General features: G+C 32.9%; 2 long non-coding RNA genes across 2 annotated transcripts; both read left to right on the top strand.

The window, feature by feature from the left end:
• Positions 1 to 759: 759 nt before the first annotated feature.
• LOC127712296 (uncharacterized) lies at positions 760 to 11,493 on the top strand. Its single transcript, XR_007987024.1, has 3 exons — positions 760 to 1,026; positions 7,532 to 7,783; positions 11,204 to 11,493. It is a non-coding gene; the product is annotated as an uncharacterized LOC127712296 (long non-coding RNA).
• A 7,706-nt stretch (positions 11,494 to 19,199) lies between these two features.
• LOC127712294 (uncharacterized) lies at positions 19,200 to 22,144 on the top strand. Its single transcript, XR_007987022.1, has 4 exons — positions 19,200 to 19,272; positions 19,933 to 20,031; positions 21,335 to 21,374; positions 22,022 to 22,144. It is a non-coding gene; the product is annotated as an uncharacterized LOC127712294 (long non-coding RNA).
• The last annotated feature ends 1,240 nt before the right edge of the window (positions 22,145 to 23,384 follow it).

The following is a 23,384-nucleotide window of genomic DNA, read 5'->3' on the forward strand; positions in this document are numbered from 1 at the left end:
TTGAACAGTGGTATACTACTGTTGCCTTTATTTATATATGTCCCAATAGTAGTAACCACTTTCCCTCCCTCTTTCCCTTGAATGTGACCAAATTAAACTAACAACTGTGTTTGTACTTACATGACTGGTGCCACTTATGGAAAAGGATTTGCTTAGCTTTCCTGCGCACTTGGTTTTGGTTGGGTTCGTGTTACTCAGTCTTTAGTTTTTCATGTTGCATTTTGTATACTGTTGTTTTGTCATTTTTCGTTTTTTGTCATGGTATTGTCATTTTGTTTACGACTAATTTTGAATGTCTTTTGGGTATTTATCGCCTTCTGTTTGTTTAATATATGTGCAGTTATATCAAAACTTTTGATTGTGTACTCTCTACTCTACTATTAGCCATGCTCAACTACAATTTGGTGATACAAATTCATTATTGTAGGTCGTGAAATATCTTACTTTGTAAAGAATCACTATGATTATAACAAAGAAAAACAACTCTCCTATCCCTGACTCGACACAGGCATTCTCCTAAGAAAATGGTGGGTTAAACCTGGTTTTATAGCTAGCTAAACCTCTCATTAAGCGTCGCAGTAATAGTTATGTAATTACATACATCCCTGTTACAGGAAATATAAGGATACTCAATCCATCTGTTTAATCTTCATATAGTACATTTTAAAATTGCAATATGACAATCACATTAAACAAATAAACTAATATTTTGAAACAATGAATTCATTTCTGCATAACTCTTTATATTTATAGAAAATCCAAAGAATATCACGATTTTAGGGACGGAAAAAAACCTACTGTTTGCACAAAGTAACCGCAAACTTAACTTAACATGTTATGTTGAAAGTGGCATTCCAAAAGAGACGATCATTTGGAGGAGCAACACAAAGGAATTAGCCCGTGGCGGACCTTCTTCACTCACCTACGTGTTTACACCTATTCGCAAAGATCACATGAAGAAATTTTCGTGTTTGGTACAAGCAGACACCATTTATTTGGAGAAAAGTGTTAAGCTGTTCCTGTATTGTAAGTATACTTATATATTTTAAATAAACTCATCATAGATACCAGGATTAAATTTGGTACGTCAGACATTACAAAAGACTCATCAGTGACGCTCGAATAATTTTTTTTAAAAGTCCAAATAAAGTACGAAGTTGAAGAGCATATCACCTAGATGTGTTTCAGCAGACCTACCTGGAAGACTGATCACGATGCAAAACCTGCGAACGAGTCTGTCTGATCTGGGCTTTTCAAGAAAAACCAGCTCTAATAGAAGTTAACCCTGGTTTGTAAATAATACCATCACATAAATAATTACACGATTTTTATTATTACATTAGATTAGCTGAGATACCACCTTTTTTTTCTTCCCCTAGAACAAATCATACGTCTACAAACATTATCACATTTCTGTAAATTTTTGAGAAAAGACCTATTGATTGACTGCTGTTTGATTACCCCCGGTAGCAAACCAAATGACTTAGTCAGGGAATACCCTTTTATTGTCCCCGTTCTTTGTCTTAGCAATATTTTCTGTATTAAAAAAAAGGATGTACGATTGTTACGGCCGGAAAATCGTCTTTTAATTGTAGCCAACAAAAGACACAAATCAATAATAAAATTTAACAAAATTTATTATACACTAGTTTATTACACAAATAGAAATGTCAATTAACTGTCAAAATATGAGTCTAATCTTTTATCTTTTCTTTATCCGGAAATCTTCACGAGAATCCACAGAATATTACGTCCAATAGGTCACAATTTAGTTTAATGTTGTTTGTAAATAAAAGTGTCAATCCAACTGCTGAGAATGTTGATGTCTATCGATGTCTAAGTCTATCACTATCTAACTTTAGGGTCTGCGTACTTGTATATATACTCAAAAGGAAACTTCTAGATAACGGTAGATGTTTAAACTACGCATCTTTTGTTATGATCATTCTGGAAACGTTATGTAAGTGATATAGAAAGTTCTAATCATTCCATGAGTATCAATGATTGTTCCAGGTATTTCTAAACTGCATAGTTGTAACACGATGTGTATTATTTTGTACACAATGTAAAAACATATAATAGGCCTAACAAAACAAATTAGGCCAACTAAATAAATATGATAGTTACAATATCATAACATCTTCCCCCTTAAAAAAAGTTTGAGTGTACCAAAAACTTGTCATGAATAATATGTACAAAAATACATAGTATATACAAAGTGTTTTAATAAGTTGTAGATAAAGCATCTGCTATTACAATATCTTTACCTTTAATATGTTTTACAATAACATTATATTCCTGTAACAATAAACTGCACCTAGTCAATCTCTGGTTCTTGCTTCTCGTTTTATGTATGAAGGTGAGAGGATTATGATCAGTATAAACAGGAATAGGATGGACAGTGGGATTTAAATATACATCAAAATGTAGATTTGCAGACAACAGTGCAAATTACTCTTTTTGAATAGTCGAATAATTTTCTGATGTTTATCTAATTTCTTAGAAAAATATGATATTAGTTTCTCAATATTATCATCTGTCTCTTGATATAAAACAGCTCCAACTCCTACATCACTTGCATCAACGGCAAGTTTGAATTGTTTTTCAAAGTCTTGAGTGATCAGAACTGGACTATTAATTAAAGTGATTTGCTATTTTCAAAAGCATTTTGACAATTATCACTCCAGATAAATTTAGAATCTTTCTGTAAAAGATGAGTCAATGGTTGAACAACAGTAGCAAAATTTGAACAAAATTTTCTGTAAAATCCAATCATGCCTAAATATCTCATTAGTTGTTTTTTATTTGTAGGAGGAGGAAATTTGGTACTTGCATCCACTTTAGCCGTAATAGGTTTCACTTGACCTTGGCCAACTGTATGCCCTAAATAATCAATAGTGGCCTGGCAAAATTCACTTTTACCAAGATTAACAGTCAAATTTGATTGTGACAATCTATAAAAAGTATCATATAGATGTGTTAAATGCTCTTCCCAGCTATCACTTCATACAATTAGATCATCAATATAAGCATAACAACAGTCTAAATCTTTTATAACATTATTGATCATTCTTTGAAATGTAGCTGGAGCACTTTTTATGCCAAACGGCATTACAGTATATTGAAATAAGCCATCTGGTGTGACAAAAGCTGATATTTCTCGAGCTCTCTGTGTCAACGGGACTTGCCAGTAACCTTTCAATAAATCAAATTTGCTCACAAATTTTGCTTGTTCAATGTTATCAATGCAGTCGTTTATCCTTGGAATCGGATAGGAATCAGATTTTGAAACAGAATTTACTTTTCTTAAATCAGTTACTAAACGAAAGGTTGTATCTGGTTTGGGCACAAGGAGACAAGGAGAGCTCCACTCACTGTTACTCGGCTCAATAATATCATTGTCAAGCATATATTTAATGTCTTGTCTCATAAATACAAGTTTGAGTGGATTGAGCCGGTAAGGATGTTGCTTAATTGGAGAAGCCTCACCTACATCGACATCATGACAAACATCAGTGCACGTGGTTTTGTTTAGCACATCTGAAAAAAATAAATAAAAGAAAATACAAAAGCTTTTAATTTTTCTCTATGATCAAAAGACAGATGTGCAAGTTTTGAATCTAAATTTGACAAAATTTCTGTAACTGTCTCTTCCATAGTTTTAGAACTATGGGTTCAATTATATCTGGTTTTTCATGATTGTTCTCCAATTTAACCATGGCTAAAGTGGCAAATGTTTTACTCTCACCTTCATTAGTACGCTCAAAATATGGTTTTAACATATTAATGTGACACACTCTATTTTGTTTACGCCGACCTGGTGTTTTTACAATATAATTCAAATCATTGATTTTACTCTCTATGGTATAAGGACTACAATTTTTAGCTTGTAATGGATGTCCAGGGACTGGCAAAAATACAAGTACCTTATCACCAGGTTCAACAAATTTGTCCCTGGCATCTTTATCATACCATATTTTCATCTTATTCTGAACAATTTTTAAATTGTTCTGAGCAATTTGACAAGAGTATACAATTTTTCTTTAAATCTAGATACATAGTCTAGAAAATTCAAGTCAGTGTGTTCAGTAAGCCATTTTTCCTTAATCAATTGTAAAGGTCCCCTTACAGTGTGACCGAATACCAACTCAAAGGGACTAAAACCAAGGGATTCTTGAACAGCCTCTCGGACCGTAAAAAATAAAAAGTGAACAACATCATCCCAGTCCCTTTCAAACTGAAGACAAAAAGTTCTAATCATGTTCTTCAATGTTTGATGAAAACGTTCTAAGGCACCTTGAGATTCTGGATGATAAGCACTTGACCTATACTGAGCAATCCCTAACTGGTACACGACTTGCTGAAATAAACCTGACATGAAATTTGAACCCTGGTAGGACTGTATAGACTTTGGAAGACCTACTAGCGTGACAAATTTGATAAGAGCTTTGACAATAGTTGGTGTCTTGATATTCCTTATCGGAATAGCCTCAGGAAAGCGAGTAGATGTACATATGATTGTCATTAAATACGCATTTCTGGTCTTGGTCTTCGGTAAAGGTCCCACGCAATCAAGGAGTACTCGGCTAAAAGGTTCCTCAAAGGCTGGAATAGGCAGAAGTGGTGCTGGTGGTATTTTCTTGTTAGACTTACCAACATCCTGGCATATATGGCATGATTTACAGTATTCTGCGACATCATTTCTAAGTCTGGGCCAGTAGAAATGCTGCAAAATCTGTAGGCAAGTCTTCCATATACCTGAGTGTCCAGCCAAGGGGGTGTCATGGGCAAGACCAATAATGTTTTGCCTATAAACATAAGGCACTGCCACTTGATATACCACTCTCTATTCCTCCTCTGGGGTAGCATCAGGGGGCCTCCACTTCCTCATTAAAATGCCGTCCTGATGGTAATAGCATTCGGCCACTTTGTCTATTTCCTCCTGTGGTTGAGCCCTCTTGCTGAGCTGAAGAACCTCAGGGTCTTTATTTTGCTCTTTGACAAATTTCTTTTGGTCTAATGAATGGCTGTTAATGTCTGGCCAAGGCATAATTACATTCTTGTTAATACTAGATGGTCTTATTATGGCCTTCTCTGAGCTACCGAGACCTTCAATGTCGGCTAGAAAAGTGTCAGAAAGGTCCATGTAATCAAACTGGTCTTCTTGCGAATCCTCATGTTGTTGTTTTCTAGCCATCGCTCTAGTAACGACACAAGCTGGATACAATTCAGCATCATCTTCAGGTTATTTAACATCCACAACTGGTTCACTGGTAACAATTGGTTCAGCAACCGCTTTGTTCCTAGCTAGATCATTTCCTAGCAATAATGAAACACCCTCAACAGGGAGATTAGGACAAACACCCACAACAACTGGTCCGGTTATCAAATCTAACTTCAGATAAATACGATGGAGGGGAACATCTATACAACTTAACTCCACACCTTATAACAAAACGGAGGCACCAACAGAAGTCTCCTCGGACAAATGCAACACACCTTCTTAGAATAAAGACTGAGAAGCTCCAGTGTCCCGTAAAATCTTAATAGGCTGAGGAGTAGTATTATCAACAATAGAAACAAACCCATCAGACATTAAAGGTTTATAATCCTCCTTGTAATCACAAAAACTGGACTTAAAAGCCTAACTCGCAGGACATTCCAACGTATTGGTAACACGGGGTGTCGTACAATCACTGGTCTTGGGCTTATTATCTCTAACTGGAGTCTAAAACAATCAGCCATCAGGTGACCATTCTTCTTACAATAAGCAAAAGTCAGTGACTTCTTCTCAAAAGTATCAAATTTTAGACTAGACATATTATAACTAGACTGACTCTTATTCTTTGCAACAGGCTTGCTATCAGTACGCTCAGTGCTTTGATTCTTGTAATTTCTAGTCGAAGTATTAAAATATTGACCTTTGAAACTTCCTTCATGTGAAAGGGTATAATTATCGGAAATAACAGCTGCATCTTGTAATGTCTCAACAGTGTGACTAAGTCAGGAATCTGATGTTCATTAGTTGTCGTTTGTTGATGTGGTTCATAAGCGTTTTTTATATAGATTAGACCGTTGGTTTTCCCGTTTGAATGGTTTTACACTAGTAATTTTGGGGCCCTTTATAGCTTACTGTCCGGTGTGAGCCAAGGCTCCGTGTTGAAGACCGTACTGTGACCTATAATGGTTTACTTTTATAAATTTTGACTTGGGTGGAGAGTTGTCTCATTGACACTCATACCACATCTTCTTATATCTATTGTCATCTAAATGTGTGTTTAAGTCCAAATGAACACATTGCTTGAACTCTTCTAATAACATGAGTTGTTTTAGGTTCTTAAATTGTTATCTATTTTCTGTGACGTAAGCCATTTATCAAATAGGTCTTCTTTTTCCCTAGCATATTCAACATAGGTTTGTGAATCAAACTTTTTATAAGATCTAAACTTCTGTCTATATGCTTCTGGCACTAGCTCATAAGCTTTCTTCCTGCTTAACAGTGTCATAATCAAAACTTCTTTCTGATGAAAGTGCTGAGTAAATTTCAGCGGCCTTGCCCTCAAAAACACTTTGCAGCATCGTAGTCCAATAAGGCTTTGGCCATTTCAAATTATGAGCAATTTTCTCAAACTGTGGACAATATTTATCGACTGTTTTTTTCACAAAATCCGGGAACCAAATGTATATTTTCTGCTGCATCAAAATGTTCTGATTTCGACTGTACAATAGTGTTACTTTCTCCTTTAACCATTTCAATTTTTATTTTCTCCAACGGTCTAATCTATATAAAAAAAACGAGAAACGAGAAACACTTATGAACCACATCAACAAACGAAAACCACTGAACATCAGTAATATATATATATATATATATATACAACTGGTCTAAACATCAGCCAAACAATGTTAGATCTGTAAATTTGCTTTCGCAAATTTTTTGTTCTTCCCTCGACGGGATTCGAACTCATGCTACTGAGATATCGTGACACCAAATCGCCTGCACTGTATCCGACGCGCTAGACCACAAGACCACCTAGGCTTCACAATAATAAAGCTTTCGGTGGCCGGGTGTTACCTTTCCTCGTCAGTTTAATCTAGCGTCGTAATACAATACATGATATATAAGGCATGAAGATGGAATTGTTACAGATCAGCTGAAATATCTATTGTAAAGGATCCTACAAATCAATGCAAGATAAAGTCACAGAAATAATTATATATATATATATATATATATATATATATATATATATATATATAATAGGCGCCAACCTTCACCCTACCTGAAACAATAGTGTAACACCAGAACATAGAAAGACACACTATAGAATATAAATTGAAATGGCTTAACTCAATCAAAAGACATATTAACAAAAACAAATCAACATACACTGAACGAATAATTTGATCTATAAAACTATGTATTTGGGAAATAAGTGTTCTCACACAGGATGTATGTAATTAAAGGGAGTTTTTTTTTTATAAGCGGAATTCAATTTTTCTTTTTGTATTTTAACTATTATTGTTTCAGTTCCGCCAAGTGTACAGATTTTGCAAGGAAATTTCGTTAGCGTTGTGGAGGGCACTAGTGTGAATTTAAAATGTAATTACACGTCAAATCACAAAATAAAGGAAATAATATGGCAACATGATAACAAATATATGACGAATTCCTCTCAGTTACATCTTGTGTCCATGAAGAGAAATCAAAGTGGAGAGTATTCCTGCACAGTTGTGAATTATGCTGGAAAAGTAGCTGCAAATGTGACAATAGAGGTGTTGTGTAAGTAGCTTAAGTGTATCTTACAAATAAATGTAGATCCATTAGAATATTCTTGGATGTATTTTGTAATTACAGGCGCCTTGTCATTTTAATCTATTAATATTTAGGTCTAAATATGCTAAAAGATGAAGCAAAGAGCTCATGGAATAAAATGTGAGTTTACCTTTTACTCAACATAACCCATCCCCTTCCTCATTTTTGAAAGGACATGCAGCTCCTTTTCGATCAGTGACATTGCTTTGAGGGGTTTCACAATAGATCACAAGAGAATGGAATTTTGGTTGCAACAAGCGGCACATATCGATTTAACGATTTTTGATTACACTATATCGAATTATGATACCATTCGTAAAATTTTAAGAGGCATAACAATTTCATGGCACTAGTAATATTTCGGATTTTGTCGTCGGAAAATGGACAGTACATGTATAATCTAGATAAGGAATATCTTACTGGATCAAGGTCACATACGTTTTTTATGGCTTAACACGTTCAATAGGTATTGAGTAGGGTAAGCTGTCTTTCAAATAGAAATGTTTATCTTGTTTGCCCAAAACAAACTGTTTTGACGTCAGATGTATATAACATGTGAAAGCATTTGCATCAGAGTTTTTGCTTATTTTGATAATCCTCATAATCATTTACCCTATTGTCCTATGTATCGTCTATCAACAATATCAATCATGACTGCGTGGTTTAGATTGAATATGGTGAGGTATAAGTAAATAACTTTTTTATAACTTCATAACATTTTATCTTTATACAATGAATTCTCAATATTGAACCTTGAACCATATCACTCATATCAAACGTTTTACAGTAACATGTTATTTAAAAAGCCTTTAAATATGCATATCTGATCAGTCAAGGAATGTCCAACTATTTGTTTTTTTACAAACGTATTGTATATTGTATTTTGTGAAAACGTGCATGTGGTTTCAATGACTAATTATATTGATCAAGCATAAACAGTTTGGTTGTTTGAAAACTGGTTATCAATGTCTTACCAAAGAACAACACTTAAGTTCATCGTTGCGACTATACTTTTTAATGCTTTTGGGGTCCCGAATACACTACCATAAGAGAACAACCGACCATCAACAGAATAACTGGAAATCCTAGAAAAAAAGGTAGCAATCAACAGCACCTTACGGACGCGGGATTGGAACTACAAGCCCATTATTGAAAGGTTGTGGATCAATGAAGATGGACTATTCATACAGTCCGCTATTTAGGCCTCTTACATTAACGCAAAAAACATAAACCACAATGAAACATTGATTTTGATTCCTCCCTTACCATGAATATGAAAACACTTATGCACGAAATTGTTTTCGCAAATGTGTTGTAGTTTTAAGGTAGTAAACGCATTTAATCAGATTCTTCATTCGTTCAAATTTCATTTGGTAATTATAAAATACATTTTTTCTTTGAATTAGTGAGCCAGGGTTTGTGTCAATGAAGTCTCGTTCTTTTTCGCAAAATGATCATTGGAAAATACCAATACCTAATAGATTAATAATCAGTGTCTACTTCACAAATACTACCGGATGGTCTTGGGTTATAGTTTCTAGGTGCTGACGTTGTGTATCGTTTTATCTATTATAAAGTTTCCCCTTATTTCTGTTTGTACTATTGTGTGGTCTTTAGTCGTATGAATCTTGACGTGAATGGCATCTGTGAATCAATCTATCGTGTTTTGGCTTTGGGACATGATGTTGATAGTTCTAGAAGTACGATTCAGACACATGAGGTTTTTTCAGTGTTGTTTTCATTTTGTTTACTCTTATATTTAGATTTAACTTAATTTGTACTTTATCGGGAAAGTGTATTTGAAAATTATATTTTAAAATACGGTATAAAACATTAACTAAAAAACTTTTTTCTTTTGCGTTTATGTCAGACTCATTTGTTTGCATGTTTCAATTTTTAGGTAAGTTGTGTTTTTATGTTTTTGTCGCATGTTTTTGCTGATAGATCCCAATTAATGTCTTGTTAACAAATTGTGTATGTCTGGGTTATTTACCCAATTGTGTCGTTAAAATGGAACTATAAACAACTTTCAACCTCTCAAGTGGAAGTTTTACCTTTTCCCGTTTTAAATTTCTTTGTATTTCGGTATTTGGTTCATACCTTTTAAGTATATTGACAGGGATAGTCTCTTTAATGTGAAATTCGACTCCAATTTGTGACATTTTGTGTGCTATCGACCCAATAAAATGGCAATTGACGTTCATTTTCAAAAGTGTTGAGATTAAAAATGACATTCCGTAAATTTTATGGACACCATCACGAATTGGTTGATCTATACGATGTGTCTGTGTCTAAACTAACTAACGAATTTTTTCCACGTTTCAGATTGTGCTTTAACATCTACGTGGTCTGTTCCCGAATGTGACTGTTTTACTGAGTGAAAATTCGCATTGCTATTAAACGTGTCTCGATATTCGTACATCCAACATTTATGTATTTAGTTATGATGTTTCATTTGTAGTTCTGGTTGTCTGTTGTTTTATGTCTTATCGTTTGTGGTTTTAATTCTATTTCTATTTTCTATATGTATGTAAAAGTAAAGATAACTGATCACCTAGTTCATTTATATGTTTTTGAGTTTAAAGCAACTACATACATTTGTACACAGGATTTATTTGTTTTTACACAGTTTGATTCAGAAGATAAACCGACATGGTTATAAAATACAAATAATTACACCATCACTAACATAATTCTATATTAATATTCTTGTAATGGTTAGAAAATACATCAAATAACGCCATTACAAACTTAATCCCAATTTTATGTTCTCTTTTTACAAATGTACCTATGACGTCACTTTTTATGGCGTTGATACATTCGTGTGACGCATAGTTCATAATTCGATTGTACTGTATTTGTGTTTTGTCGTAAATTAATTTTAGGTGTTCGTTGTTATTCTGTGGTTTACATGTTGAAATGTACTATTATATTATTTATTTGTGTATTTCTCTGTCCTGAGTGTTCTTGTAATTATTTGTATTGTATTCCTGTCGCGTAATGTTAGCGGTAATTTTAACATTACCATATAAGCGGGAGGTTTGGCTAGCCATAAAACCAGGTTCAACCCACCATTTTTTTCTTAAAATGTCTTGTACAAATTAAGTCAGGAATATGGCAGTTGTTATCACATAGTCCGTTTCTATGTGTGTTGGCGTTTGTTTTTGTAGCAGTTCAGTGTTTCTGTTGTTCTGATTTTTTTCCCCTCTTATAGTTGATGAGTTTCCTTCGGTTTTGGTTTGTGACCCAGATTTGTTTCAGTTAAATCGATTTATGACTATTGAACAGCGGTATACTACTATTGCCTTTATCAAAGATTGATTCAGTGTTTAAAGTGCACAAAACCAAAAACAACTATATATATAAATGAATATCGTTCAATTTTAGATCCACCTGATGTTGCAGTTTCCTTTTCTGAAAACAAAGGGATCAGACAACTTAAATGTAGCCCAGATGGTTTTCCAAATCGTTATTACTTTGGTAAATGGGAGCACATATCAGAATTTAGAGAACATATCCGATTTTTACCTTCAAATAGAAATGGAATAATATCTATTCCCAATACAAAGAACGAAACGGATAGACATTTTGACAGAGGAATATATATTTGTACCGTTTCAAATAATATATCTGTGAATGGCAGAACGTTAATGTCAGCTGAATATTTGCTTAATAGTACTGGTGAGTAAACTAACATTTGACAAAAAAAAAAAGACGCGTGTACCAAGTCAGGAATATGACACTTGTTTCTCATTAGTTTGATGTGTTTGAGCTTTTGAGTGTGCCATTTGTTAAGGGACTAAATTCTTACAGTTACTAGTAATTAGAATATAATCTCCCATTCTGGTTTTTTTTCTAAAGTTTACTTCTGTTAATAACAAAAGCAGTGTTGCTACAACCAAATTGCCAAGATTGAAACAAGCAGAAAAACACCACAAAAAAAGTTTAAAAACGACGAATGGACAAACGAATAGTACAAAAAACTTCACAGAAAGATAAATGATATTGAGCACCACAAACTCTCAGAAATGTCGTAGTTTAACGCAGTTGCTCTGGAAGGGTTCATGCCTCAAAAGTGGCACCAATTTTGTTGTTTATTTAATGGAACATCCGGTAATTTCACAATCGAGGAGAAGACGGAATAGTAAATACTACAGATCGGAAATAGCCTGTGCAACTCATATAAAGCCTTTTTCTATAATGAGAAAGATAAATATGCTACATTTAATTACTAGAGATTTAATGAGATGATTAAAGCACTGACTATTCTCTTTGACAACAGTTATGTATGTTTCGGCAATAAAGTTTATCGACAGGTTGTAGGTATTCCTATGGGCACCAATTATGCCCCGTTTAATATTCACGAATTATCTAACTATATTGCTGAAATTTACCCAAAGGAACTTACTTTAAATAAATCTAATATCAACATCAATAACTGTCCTTTCCTAGATTTAGATATTTCAGTACTCACCAGAAACTCTACACAAATAATTTACGACAAAAGGAATGAATTTTCTTTCCGAATTCGTTCGCTATGCTCGTGTCTGTTGTGACTATTTTGATTTTAATGAGCGTAATCTATGTATTACTAGTAAATTATTTAGTCAGGGATTTCGTTACCACAATTAAATCCTTTACTAAATTATTTCATAGATACAAAGATTTGGTCTGCAAGTTTGGTTATACCCGTAGAAAACTTATTTTAAGCGGAATAGCACATCCTAAATTTTTTTGAAGTTGTTAACCGAGCCCGAAAATTTAGATACGATCCGGGTGAACTTATCAATCCTTTAAATAAACAATTCTAAAGTTTACTTATTCAACACTGTAATTAAATCTTTGAATTTTGTTTTTATTGGCATAAATATTGATTTTGTTATCAGTAAATAAAAACTAAACATTACACATATGTACTTTCGCGGTTCTACAATCTGTTGACACCTTTATAAAAATAATTGGATGGTGGATGTGTACTGATTGAAATTTTAGTCTAAGATACATGATTTTTTTCATTTTCAAAGGTATTGGCTTTGAACTAGCTGTCAGTACTGCTAGTACTCTCAGATCTGTACTTAGTGTCGTTTGTTTTTTGGATGTGTAAGTACCCGTCCACGTCCCCTCTGTGTTTTGCAAGACGTATTTCTATTTGTATCCATCTGGTGAGTTAAGCCTTTTTCAACTGATTTTTATGGTTTGTTCTTTTGTTGTACTATTACTGTCCCAGGTTAGATGAGGGTTGAGCGCTCACAAACATGTTTAACCCCGCCACATTCTTTATGTGCCTGTCCCAAGTCAAAAGCCTGTAGTTCAGTGGTTGTCGTTGGTTCATGTCCGTCATATTTGTTTTTCGTAAAATGTTTTGTTATAAATTAGGCCGTTAGTTTTCTCAATTAAATTGTTTCATACTTTTTCATGTCGGGGCCTTTTATTGTCGACCATATGGTATGGGTTTTTCTCATTATTAAAGGCCATACGGTTGGATATATTTGCTTACATCCACTTCATTTGAACTTTGGTAGATTGTTGTTTCATTGGCAATCACAGCACATCTCCTTATTTTTCTGAGACATGTTTGTACTTATATGCTCCATACCGGTGCACGAATCAAACTGACCTCAGATGAACTTTGGAAGGGATCTGTATTTGATTTTACCACTTGGAACCTTTGATAAAATATCCCACATATATTACGAAAATCAACTGTGGGAAACCCGAGGCCGTATCACCTAGGAAATATATTTGTCACAAGCAAGGGATGCCGGAATGTTGAATACAATTAAGAAAAAGTTATATGGTAAATTGAAAACATTATAATTTGATTCATTTCATGTCAGTTAAAAGACAATTTTTTACTCTTATCTCATTGGAATAGATAAACCAATGCGATAATATGATTGGTGTTGTGCATCATTTTAATTAGTAAATTTTACGAAACCATGTGCAATTTTGATTATCAGCTTCTTTCAAAATTTTAAACTTTTATAAAACATGTCAATTTGTTATTAAGATGTATGTAGTGAAGGTGTGTGTAAATGTTACTGTCAACCTCCTTGACATAATATAAGCATATTCAAATGATTTGCTGTTTAGCAATTTACAATTATATTTATAACACTTTCATGTTTCCATATTTTCTAAAATAAAATCTGTTTGTACATAAATCAGTATTTCTGATTTGATTTCATCTTTAATTTTTTGTTCATGTACTATGTATACTGCACTATTGTATTGCGTTTACATATCTCAATCGATACATTACGCTATAAGGACTGTATTCGCAGGGGGTCGCTCATTGTTTCATACTTTGTAAAAAATCACGTTGATTCAAACAAGAAAATCTCCAAGACTGACATTATCCAGACGCTTGATTTTTTTAATCGACAATATATTTGTTATGTTTCGAGGACGTGTTTTTCGACAAACAATCGGCTTTCAAATGTGTACCAACTGTGGTCTTATTTCTTTTGACTTGTTATTATTCATATGAGGCTGCCTTCATACAGGAACATCGTATGAAGAATGAACAGAAGCTTTATCCATTAACTGCACATTTCACCTATATGGATAATATTCTCTCACTAGGTAATTCAACGTTTAGTGACTATGTTGCTCAGTGTTCTCTGTTGTGTTTTGTGTACTGTATTTTGACTTTTCGATTAAGTCATAGCATTGTCAATTTGTTGTTGACTTATGAGTTTGAATATTCCATTTTTGTTTTATACATAAGAGATATATGAGATATAACGACTGAAATCAACACTTCTTAAGTTGTATGGTGACCTTCACGAATTGATTTCTCAACTAAAATAGAGGGGAGAGATACCGAAGGGACATTTAAACTCATAAGTCGAAAACAAATTGAAAACGCCATTACAAAAAAGGAAAAAAGACTAACATGCACACAATAGTACAATAAGCACAACATAGAAACTAAAAACTGAGCATCACGAACCCCACCAAAAACTGGGGGTGTTCTATGGTGCTCCGGAATGGTAAGCAGATCCCGCTCCACATGTGGCACCCGTTGTGTTGCGCAAGTTAGTACAAACCCAGTGATAAGTCTAAATCGGTAGGTCACATACGGGGGAAAAGGGGCAGGATTGTAGTTACGAAATCATTTGGAACATATCCGATATCATCTTTGAAACGGATATTTCATAATGGTGAACCAACTCTTGATATCGTCCGTAAAATTTACGAAGGGGTGATTTCAACTTCACCACTTGGAACTCTTGGTTTAATAGCTTCCTTGTAAGCAACAACCTTCTATCAAAGATATGGTGATAGAAAATAGAAGCCCTGGAATATCGTATCAATTGGAATATATATACTCCGTAGGCAGGCGCTGCTGGAATGTTGCTACATTCATTTATGCAGAGTCGTAGATCCTTAGACACAAAAATAGTAGTGTGATCTGTAAATTTACCGTTTGTGTAATTTCCAGTTAATGACATTCTGAGTGAGCAAGTATACCCATGGTATGCATTTCCTTGTCGATGAACACGTTCTCATACCTTTTGGAGTTCATGTCATTCCCTCAGTTTCTATATGTTACCTTGATTTGCTTTTTTAATCGAATTATGAGGTTTAAACATTGTTAAATTACTGTTGTAATATATATTATAATATTTAAATATAAAGGAGAAAAGGTTAACAAAAGGGACTTGACCTTTCAGTGTTCATCATACATGAAGTATCTTTATGTTCCTTCATTTTACATATCAATAGGACAATTGAGATATTTATGCAAATCTTGTGTGGGTGTTGTTAGTCACAATATATTTTTTGCAGTGGTATTGTTTTGTTTATTTCTTAGAATTATCCCCTCAAAAATATAACTGAAATACTACTTATTCAAAACTGAACCAATTATGTACAATGAGCTATTTGTGACAAATGATTACTTTTATGCTGCGTATATACTGTACGAAAATCCCTTTGAAATATATACTACATGTGGTCCATAAAAAAGTACATACTTATCTCGGTTTTATTTTTGATAAGGTGCAACAATTTTAATTTCATTAAACTGTAATATAATGATATCTAAAGAAGCGAAACAAAATATCCAATCTTGTAACGCACTTATGGTACTCTGTGGTAGGACATCCAAATGATAGAAGGTTTAAGAAATTTCACTTATATATCATTCTGTCCTGCTACATTTGAAATGATGCTGATATCGGAGATCGATTAAACATTATCGAGGCTGATTTATTGAAATTCTATCACATTTTATGTCTTATTTTACGATGTTGTATATTTACAGGTAAACCGTATTTTGTGACATCAAACAATGCAACTCAGTACAGCATTATTAACCAAAATACTGTATTGACCACTGATATTGTAAATTTCGAAACTCTCACCGATGCAGCACTTTTCGCCGATAAAATGAAAATATCTAAATACAGCAATATCCAGCAATCAACTGTTACTGTTAAAGATACTATGTACGACAGCAATGTTATGGTGCATGGCACAAGAGTGATGTTTCCAATTACCATTCAAAATGCTGATGAATTCCGAGAATATACCGTTGTTGTAAATAACACAAAAGGATCATCAAGTTATGAAATATATCTTAGATCTGCAAGTAAGAACTAATTCATTTAGAAGGAGGAAAAGGTCTAACAGTATTTTAATCAGTTTCAATTCTGATCGAGTTGTAAAATGAAACAAAATGAATCCATTTTAGTATTTTCCGTTTCTCTTTGGCAATACATTTCTATCTGAAATCGTCTGCAAAGTCTTTCAAAACAGTCCTAGAAGGTCATGTTTAGCTATTATTGAAACAGTAATTAATTTTCCTTACGCAGCACATTCCCATTCTCCTTTCCTATTGTTTCTGATGATTGGTTTTGACCAGTATTTTATAAATTTTGTTTGGCATTGACCATTTTTGTTGTCCGTCAATGGTTAATGCTGATGATTTCCGGCTGTGTATAGGTTGCTATGATTTTTTTTCGAATATAATTCATCTACAGATTAGCTATATAGGGTTTTGCAGGAAGAGACATGGTGTGCGTTAGAACAGGAAATAATGACTCTTAAGGCCCCTCGTAATAATCTTTAGTTTTCTGTAAAAAAAAAATGTTGACTGTTGTTTTTATACTCGGATTTTGCAATGCTTTGTGTGTTTGTTTTTTTTTTTTATTTTCTAATTTTCTTAATGTCGTCTTTGTATCTTGTCCCGTTTTATAAAATAATTCCTTACTTACTTTATCAATAAAATTAAAATAGTAATGCGAAGAATGTATCTCCCATGGCCAAAAGTGACTGCAAACGATTTTGATTGTGTTGTTCGATGTAAAACTAAGTATTAAATACAACAACATCTAGGGCTAGATATCCTGGTAGACAATCAAAGTTCATTTGTTAAAAAATCACAAGCAAAATCATGATCAAACGGTTAACCTAAATTCAAATATTTGTCTTCCGAAACATTTGATATCAAGGGCAACTTTCGCATTAAGACATTCTTGGCTTCAAATATTTGCGTTTAAGCATTTCCGATTAAGTGTAATCAAGAATAACTTGTTAGAGGAAGTATGCGACGGAATCATCTTTTTTGGAGATCATGACTTATTACAAACCCATCATTTTTGTAACATCTACAAAACAATCTTTTTCAGTAACATTCAGAATGTTTTAGTAACAAAACAATGTTGTTTAATTTGAACCAAGTGATATTTTCTAGACATGTCAAATAAATCAATGAAGTAAAGGAAATACATACCGTTACAATATAAATGATTGATGCATCAGTGTATTATTAAAACCCCCATCGCTTACATCGTTAAAGAACCTTCTTATTACCGTATACATGAATGATGCAATACCAATGACATGATTAAAGGTATAAAATGTCATAAATCGTAGATATGGACACGCGACGATAGCTTGTATAAATGTGTAATCTGACATAAATTGCCAAAATTAATCACAATGCAAACTGAACGATGCCACATGAATTCAATAGACAGGTGATTTTGAATTTAGATTTTTAGAAGTTCCTGTTTATCCTGGTGTACTGTAGTAAATTCGTGGGATTGTTCATTGTTATTCTGTCCTTTACATGTTGTAATGTACTATTATATTATTCATTTGTGTATTTCTCTGTCCTGATAGTTCTTGCGGTTATTTGTACTATATTCCTGTCGCGTAATATTGTAATTTTAGCGGTATTTTTAACGTTGCCATATAAGTGAGAGGTTTGGCTAGCGATTGAACCTAGTTCAATCCACCTTTTCTTAAAATGTCCTGTACCAAGTCAGGAATATGGCAGTTGTTATCAAATAGTCCATTTCTATGTTTGTTGGCGTTTATTTTTGTTGCAGTGTTTCTCTCGGTTTTGGTTTGTGACCTAACTTTCTTTTCGTTGTGTCAATACATGACTATTGAACAGTGGTAAACTACTGTTGCCTTTATTTGATATCTTTTCGATCAAAATATGTGTACTTGAGAATTACAAATATAACTAAATTGTATAACAAAATAGAAGGAAATGAGACCAAGGAGCAATCAATTATCAGTCGAATGAAAACAAAATAAAACAGCTAAACGACAAAAACGAACGAACATACCAAACAACAGTCAACAAAACTAAAAGCCAACTTAAGATTAGGCTACACCAAGTCATGAAATAACAGCTTATATACAATGTAACTTTGTTTTTAAAACACGAAACGATATGTTTTAATTACATCAAAGACGGTTTCAATTGCAATTTCTCAATAGATATCTAACATTAAAGCTATAGCAAACTAAGATATTGTCCCTCAGATATATTATTATGGCACAGTGCATATAAAGATTCTAACACTGCATCGAATGTGATACGATATTTCACCATTTAAAACAGTTAAATTATCAATTTTAGACAGCAAGGCTCGCCAAGCATTTGAGATATTTTAGATTTAACTGTCGAGATTGAATTACTATCGTATTCAACGATATTTGGTGGTAAAATCTGTTTCTGTAATGATTTTTAGACGAGATGCAGATAAACTTTATCCTTTCCCAATAACCTGCAAATATATGTGTTCTTTCGATTTATGTCACCATGCATGGTCATTCCTTTTTCGTGATGACATAATAGGAAATTATGACTATCCAACCAACTACTTTATATAAAAGTGTAACTTAAAATAAAATGTACTTTTGACTCATATTTCAAGAACCACTCAAAGCACCACAAAACGTAAAGGCCATTGCATTGGATACAAGAATAATAGTCAAATGGACTGCTGATCAAGACATCGGGTTAAATGAAACTTTTTTGGTAGAATACCGTAAACATTTTGAATCTTTATGGGGTCTAATGTCTGCAGTAGACAGGTCTACAGCTATAATAAAAGGGCTACAGCCTGATGAAGTTTACTTGTTACGAATGTATTCTAAGACTGCAGCCGGTGAAAGTGATAAAACAGATGTAATCATAGTAAAAACAGGTAACATATTTAGTAACAATTGTTTTGTTTCAATAAATATGTATCAATTTTTTACTGCACAAGATGCACATTTCTTTAGTGATGCTCACGGCCACAAAAAAAGGGAATCCAAATACAAATACAAACTTCGATGAGCTAATCAATTATCAAAATTGGTGATTATTTGTTTGCTTAAAAGCCAATGTAAAACCAGGACAAGGACAGAGCTATGCAGGAGGAAGATTAAAAATGTTAAAACTGAGTCAAAATATTTCCTTGTTCAGTAAATGCATTTTCGTATCGGTTTTGTCGTATGTTATACGAAAGTTCATTTTTTCATTGATATCTTTTTCCATGACAGAGTACAGTTAGGAAAAACGTCCTGGGACCAATGATCGTGTTGTTCAATTATTCCTAATGTTTACAAATAACGCAAAAACCGGATTCCAATAGATATTTCTCTTACTTTGGCATGTTTAATATGTAACAGAAATAAATTTATCTTTACGTTTAGAGCTTAAACATTATTGGCTTTGATCGAGCCTTCAATCATGAATAAAGTAAAATTCGGCATAATTCACCATGGTTCTCAACACACATCCTCCGATATAACGCTGAAAACAAACCTATTCAGAAATGCATTTGTCATGTTTGTAAACATTTTGTTATCTTCTATTACAGAAAAGCCTCTCGCTAAGGTTAGCATTTCTACAACGGAATCTACTTTGGTTCTTGGAGCAGGATTTATAATGATAATAGTGTTCTGGTGTGGGACAAAAGGTTATTATATATTATAACACGAATGCATATTAAACAAAATGACCAAAGGAGGTTTATACACGGTAGTCGACTAGAAACCATACTCTTGTGTACTATACCAATTTTCGATTAAGAGTATGAATTAATTAAAAAGTCAACATACAATGTATAGACATAAACGATCATAGTATTTTATATTTGATCAGATACGCATCGAGCAAGGGTGAGTAGACACTATATGCGTCTCCTTCATTAAGCAAAATGTGAATCAAGACTTAGTTGAAAATGTCACCTTTTAAAAGAGTAGCGATTTTACTGTCATAATTTCAAAGTAGTAGTAAGTGATTGTTTATAAAGAAATTATATATAATATGACGCTTATACGATACACAAAAAAAAAACTTCATTACCATGTAATCTGTGAATACCAGGCCATATAGCTGTGAAATAGAAATAGAAAAAAAAATTTCATGAAAAGTTTGTCGGTTTTGTCAATGTAAATACATTATAGATATGTTATAGAATTACCATGTATAGTATTCCCCGGTATAGCTGTTATAAATTTAAACCTACCAAAGGTACGTTTATTGCTATCACAAATCTAATCTATTTAGCATTTTACACAAGCATATCACCATCATGGGAAAAAATGCGTTACACATTAGCCAGGGCAATGATTCCGAAAGAGGTATGCGAAAATTAGGGTTTTCTTTTATGGAAGAAAACGCTATTTGATTATAAAACGAACAACGATGAACAAAATCATAATAATAACATGTATATGTTTTTGGTATCAAATAACCGAAATTGCTATAATAAAACGTCAGGATATTTGTAGTAGACACTAGTTCAACCAGTCTGTATGTATAAAGTAAAATCACAAAAATACTGAACTCCGAGGAAAATTCAATCGGAAAGTCCCTAATCACATGGCAAAATCAAATGACAAAACACATCAAACGAATGGACAACAACTGTCATATTCCTGACTTGGTACAGGCATTTTCAAATGTAGAAAATGGTGGATTGAACCTGGTTTTATAGCGCTAAACCTCTCATTTGTACGACAGTCTTATCAAATTCCGTTATATTTACAACGATGCGTGAACAAAACAGACATTATAAATAAAATAGTCAAAATATGGGTACAGCAGTTATCACTGTGTTACAATATCAAAACAAACAATTATTTACAAAAAAAGCACAAAAGCATCTATCAAATTAAAAACCACATTCATTGCTTCATTGTATATGTTTAGCATTTTACAAAGGAATTTTGAAGATTATAACAATAGAATGCTTTTAATCAATCAATAATTTACAGTGGTAAAGAACAGAAAGTGGTTCTCAAGAGACCAAGATAGGTAATGCTTTGTTTTCAAATTTGCATTCTGCATGGTAAGGAAAACTAGGGGAAATAATGTCTTTGCATATTCAGTTTTATTGAAGAAAATTCCATAATATGCGATCCAAACTCTTCTCATTGTACAAAATCGTTCAAAATCATATTTACTTTAGAGCATGTATTCATTTTTATTTTTGTTTTTCTTACACATTAAATTTGTTAAATAAATTTAAAAAAAATAGTCTGCTCTTGATATATAATAAGTCGAAAATACCTAATTTTGTCATTTTTATTAATCGCATAGTGTAACATCTCACGGACGTAATCGTTATATATTGGTGTTTTAAAACAAAAAATACATTTTGAGGCAAAATAACACCAATATATATTTATGAAATGAAAACAGAAAGAGAAACACTTGATTACAAAGTTATATCTTACCTTTGAAAAAAAAACTTAGCATCTGTAAAAACCTGTTTCAAACTGTTCATACAAATTGCTTGAATGAAATACGAATAATTACGATTGAACGTAATATGAACTCTTGACAAATTGAATTTGTAAACATTTTCGGTAAAGTATATAAAGAGATGCGTATTGATGATATCGTCTATGAATAATGTGTACAGTGTATTTGTCTTGAAATTTTCACTTATGTCTTAGCAGGATACCTCCGTTACGCAGAAATGAGGAAACATCTGTCAGACTTGCTCAATATGATGAAATTGATAGCATATATTATAACCCACTTAACATTACCGTTTCTCCTCAAAATACTAGGAATAACGCGCAGCTCGAAGTTCTCCAACCGTCAACCAACAATGAAAATACTGACAACAGTAATACCAATAACTGTTCCAATAAGAATATAACACCTATTATCATCCATCATTTCAATAATAGTCAGGAGGATTCCTCATTGAGATCATCATCTGACGAATCCTATCTCGTTCCCTGTAGGAATTATCTTGATTTAGATATTGAGAAGGTAACCGAAAACGAAAAACCAGTTATAAGTATTGCATCATCTGACGAATCCTATCTCGTTCCTTGTAGTAATTATATTGATTTAGATATTGAGAAGGTAACCGAATACGAACAACAAGTTAACAGCATCAACGATCCAGAAATACCCCTAGAGGATTCTTCTGTTTCAAGTGATAACAGCGAAACCAATATCAAAAGTTTTCAAAGATATGAAAAATTAAGATTATCTGATATGAATGGACAGTCTTACACAGAACACACGTACAATAACATTGACACATAAAGCAAGCGATAATACGCAAATCTTTTCCAATTTTTATCCTGAGTGATTTCAATCAGATTTTGTAAAGTATGTTGACATTTGTATATTTTTTTTATATTCGTGAGTTGACTCTAACTGACGCCTATAATCCATATTGATAATTTTACAGATTATTTCATTTAATTAAGTTTTCAATATGGGGTCTGGTTGAGATACATTGTATATATGTACAGTTTTTAAATCAGCCGGTTAATGATAGATCATAACGAGTATGTACTCATTACATCTTTTGTTTTCTTTTTTATTTAATATTCTTGTATTTGTATAGCATCATTTAGTCACAGATACGTAATGAAAAAACCATAACTCAAAGCTAGTTAAGAATAAGTTGGTAATTTAATAAAAGTATTGGTTTGATAAATGGTTTTTTTAGATGATGGATTTATAAACCTTCTTTTTTTTCCATTTATTATAATTATTATAAATTAGAGGCGAATGATAGGTGTAATACGACCATTGATTTTCCTATTAGTCTTTGTTAAATTTGCACTTTTGAAAAAATTGTGCAGAATTTATCTTTGTTTCAAATAAAGAAATACTAAGCATGAGTAAAGTTTTATCCTATTAAGTACTATAGACATAATTTCTCATAACATTTCGTTGCATATAAGAATATAACCATCACTGGAAGTTAACCAATCAAATGTTCACACCTTTTTTTCCTGTGTACAAGCTTTAGTAACCATGTAACCTCAAGTTTCCAAAATATTCTATAGAAAC

The sequence above is a fragment of the Mytilus californianus genome, unplaced genomic scaffold (genome assembly GCF_021869535.1).
Source record: "Mytilus californianus isolate M0D057914Y unplaced genomic scaffold, xbMytCali1.0.p SCAF_8, whole genome shotgun sequence".
Taxonomy (NCBI): Eukaryota; Metazoa; Mollusca; class Bivalvia; order Mytilida; family Mytilidae; genus Mytilus; species Mytilus californianus.